Source organism: Rhinopithecus bieti, unplaced genomic scaffold (assembly GCF_001698545.2).
Source record: "Rhinopithecus bieti isolate Rb0 unplaced genomic scaffold, ASM169854v2 scaffold_28822, whole genome shotgun sequence".
Classification (NCBI taxonomy): domain Eukaryota; kingdom Metazoa; phylum Chordata; class Mammalia; order Primates; family Cercopithecidae; genus Rhinopithecus; species Rhinopithecus bieti.
The window spans coordinates 117,582-122,043 of record NW_016812536.1 but is presented as its reverse complement, the minus strand read 5'-3'; positions in this window follow the sequence as shown (position 1 = coordinate 122,043).

The window sequence follows — 4,462 nt, the reverse complement described above, 5'->3', positions numbered from 1 at the left end:
GGGGGGGAGTGGCTGAGCAGCAAGGGCCGCGCCGCCCTTCCGCAGCGGGCGGGCATCCGCGGACCACCGGGGATGGTGCGGCGGAGGAAGGGGTCCCGGAGCTGGGGTGGGGGCCGCGTTGGGGCACGAAGACCAAGGTAGGGCGAGAAGGGGAAAGAAAAACAATTAATTTCCGGAGGTGGCGGCTTCTCCCCCCCACTCCACCGACCCCCAACTCCAGGCCCGGAGGAGATGGCGGGGACCACCCCTGCCCCAGGCCTGGGGGTCGGACGACGGGGACCTCCAGACCGGGGAGGGTCCAGGGCCTTCCCACCGCCTTGGCGAGAGGCCCTCCGAATTAACCCTTTCGACCACGCCCTGCCGTGTTCTGCGCGGCTCCCCCACCCCAGCCTAGTTTGGGGAGTTTGCTCCGGACTTCCCCGAAGGCCCCCTGGCCGGTCTGGATCCAACGCCTGTCGCCCCTCCCCGTCACCTTAGCGACGACGGGATGGGGGCGCGACCTACAGGGAAGGGCCTAGGGGAGGGGGCGCTACTAGTCTCCACCTGCGACTGGGAAGTGAATTTTAGTTTTACGCGTTGTCGTGGCAACGCGGGGGGGGTGATGAGTGGGCGGAGGAGGGGGGGAGCTCAGTAAAGAAACTAGCTCAGGCACCGCCGCCCCATCGGGGCGCACCAGGCCCCCTAGCCCTGAGCGGCCTCTCGGAACTGTACAGCACTGCGAGCCCCTGTGCCACCAAGAGCAGCCCCTAAGTCGAAATAGCTCCGACTCCTCCAGAACTCTCCCAACCCGCTTTGCCTGGCGTTCCCCACCCCCCACTCCCGCCCCCGAGCAGCCCCAGATCCTCGTAGAGGAGCCGCTGGCCCCCTGAGGGCAGAGCTTGAGAACGTTCACAGAAGAGCCTGGCCGGGGGAACCCTTCTGCCTAAGGAGGAAAACAGCCTCTAACCCCCAGCCTCCCCAACAGCAGCTCCAGATCACCCACAAAACGGATTTTGCCTGAGCCTCCCAAGAATAACCTTGAACTGCTCCGGCCCCTATACGCGTAGAAAAACCACCCTACCCTCTCCCCCGCGCCACAACCTGGACCATCCTAAACATCCTGACCCACACAGAACAGAGCGTGACACTCCCTCAAAGAACAGCCCCCACTGCCCCACAGATCCACCTCCACCACCACCTGCTCACCCCAGAGCACCCGCGACCCCATATAGAGTGTTTCTGATGAGCCCTCTCCCCTCAAAACAGCCTCGGGTCAACCCCAGAGCCGGACCTCTCTTCCCTGGGACCAGCCTGGCTTGCTCCTCCCGCCTACCCAGGACACCACTGACCCAGCAGAGCGGAGCCTCCAGTGCGGTGTGTGGGTCACGTCCTGCGTTCTCCCCACTCCTGGACGGTTGCTCCCTGCCCAGGAACTGTGGTCCCAGCGTCACAGACCTTCCACCCCTCTGTCCAGGCCCCTCCCAAGGCCACTGGCCTGGCCTGAGTGGTGCAGCTGAGGGTCTCCCAGGGGAAGGGGCAGGATGGGAGGGGTGGGGGTCCCGGGAGCAGGGAGCAGGAAGGGGCCCTGGAGGCTCCCTTATCTGCAGGAAGCACCTTGGGAGGCACGAGGGCTGGATTTCCTGTGGCCCGGCCCTGGAGAGAGGAAACTAATGCTTCCTGGCCCACCTCGTGTCTCCACCGTCTTCCTGCCCGTGTCTCTCCCACCCCGGTCACCCAGGCCCCCAACTCCCTCCCAACCCCTCCTTCAGCCCTAACCCTAACCCTCCTTGCCATCCCTCACACCACAACCTCTACCTGCCTTTGCTCCCAGGTGCCGGCCCTTCATCCCACTGTAGCCAGCACAAGGTGGTGGATGGGGCCTCTGAGTCCACCAGTGATGGACTGTCCACAGCCAGGTCTTCCACAGCCCTGGGCCTCCTCCCTCTCCCTTGGGCTCTCCCTGCAAGCCTGCCCTTGGCTGGATGGACCCAGAGACCTTACAACCCCCAACCCTTAGACTGGACCTCTGGGCCCCACCAGCCACCTCCTGCCAACCCACCAGCCCAGGTGCATCCAGCCACCCAGGCCAGCACTGGGGCTGTGGCCACTGAGCCTTTCAAGAGAAAATCTCACATCTTCACCAACTAGCAGCCCACAGATAGATGCTAGACCACAGATGGTCCCCAGACTCAGCTGGGTCAAAGACCCACTGCCCAGGGCAACACCGAAGCCCCTGCCCAGTGCCTCCCTAAGCCTGGGTTCTGCACAGTGCCTGGCACGCGTGATGCTCACATCGTGAACAGAGTCCAAGCCTGAGTCACTCCCCAGCTCCACCGCCACCCCGGCAAACAGCAAAAATAACAATACCCACAAGCACTCACACACATGACGTCCTCCGGGTGGGTTCCTGGAGAGGAAGCCAAGGGACACGGGGTATCTTTGCCCCTATTTTGTTGAGAATAATCCCAACGTTCCCCACGGCCTCCCCAAGCTTCCTGAGGACCCTCCCTCAGGCCCACCAGACCCCACCTGCCAGGCAGGGCCACCCTGGACCCAGGCCTACCCCCTCTTCTTTCCTGTCTCTGACCTACAAGGTGGGGATTTGCAGGACACCATGGCCCCTAGGCTTTCCCTTCCTTCCAACGGCCAAAATTCTGGAAAGATCTGTCCTTCTCACCATCCCCACTTCTTCCCCACCTGCCCCCACACACATTTAGACACAAATAGGCCTCACAAGGCCTGGGAGAGCTCATGTGGGCAAAGCACCCAGAATAGTGCTGGACACAGGGGTGGGGGGCCAACAAAGCCCTGGATGGACCCCAGCCCACTGCCTCGCTGCCACCCCCAGGCTGAGGCCACTGCAAGGGCCCTCCCTGCCTCAGCACTTACTGTGACACCTCCCAAACCTCAGCCCTTCTGTCTTAATACACTCTCCAGCAAGGGGGCTCACACCCCCTCCCACCCTCAGGACCTCGGGTGGGCCTGGGTTCGCCCCCCGCTGCCTTCTCTCTTATCAGAGCTGTTGGCCTCACTTCAGCTGCACTCAGAGCTGTCCCCTCCCCACCCCCCAGTATGGCTCCCCCGCCCCTCTCACTCACTCCCTACCCTCCCTCTCACTCTGCCCACAAACCATGGGCGACCACTTCCTTGGAAAGATCACCGAAGGCAACGCCAGCACCCTGTGCTGCTAACCCCACGGGCACGTTTCTGTCCTGTCCCATCTAACTTCCCCGGAACCTTCACCTCCCTTGGCTTCCACACCTCAGTCAGGGGAGACGACCCTCTGCTCCCAGGCCATCCCCTCCACCTTCCTCTCCCAAGTGGGCCTGCCTGGACCCACACTGCTCCGCTGCCTCACTCTGGTCCCTGCCTTCCTTCTGAGGCCCCTTCTAGCATACTCTGACTCACTTATTTGTGCTTTAGTGTCTTTCTTTCCCTGCCAAAATGTAGGCACCCAGTGGAGAGAGACCTTTGCCGGTTTGGTTCACTGAAGTGTCCAAGCCCCTGGCACAGCCCTGATGCATGGCAGTGCTCCCACTGTGTGCCAGGTCAGCACACCAGCCTCCATCTGCAAGTCTACACTGAGCTTCCCCTCTCCAGATCAGTCCCTCTCCCAGACTCCAGACTCCAGACCAGCTTGTGTAAGGCAGGCATCCTTGAATACACAGTATTTGCAGGGAGTAAAGTTTTTATGGCATCTAGTTATTGAATATCTATAGGTATATTTAGGTTCCATTTTATCTTGAATCTTATTTAAGTTTTATTTTTCTAGGAATGTAAATCTATTTCTAAAGAATTAGCTTTTCATTTTTTGATATCTCTGCTTTCTATTTTATTCTGTTCTTATGTTTATTTCTTTACTTTTTTGAGTTTTTATGATTTTTTTTTTTTTTTTTGAGATGGAGTCTCGCTCTGTTGCCCAGGCTGGAGTGCAGTAGCGCAATCTCGGCTCACTGCAACCTCCACCTCCCAGGTTCAAACGATTCCCCTGCCTCAACCTCCTGAGTAGCTGGGATTACAGGCACCCACACCACACCCAGCTAATTTTTGTATTTTCAGTAGAGATGGGATTTCACTATGTTGGTCAGGCTGGTCTCAAACTCTTGACCTCGTGATCTGCCCATCCTGGCCTCCCAAAATGCTGGGATTACAGGTGTGAGCCACCGCGCCCAGCTAATGTTTGTATTTTTAGTAGAGACGGGTTTCACCATGTTCGCCAGGCTGGTCTTGAACCCCCGACCTCTGGTGATCCGCACACCTCGGCCTCCCAAAGTGCTGAGATTACAGGCGTGAGCCACCGCATCCAGTCTGATTCTTTTTCTTTTCTTTTTTTTTTTTTTTGAGACGGAGTCTCACTCTGTCGCCCAGGCTGGAGTGCAGTGGCCGGATCTCAGCTCACTGCAAGCTCTGCCTCCCGGGTTTATGCCATTCTCCTGCCTCAGCCTCCCGAGTAGCTGGGACTACAGGCGCCCGCCACCTCGCC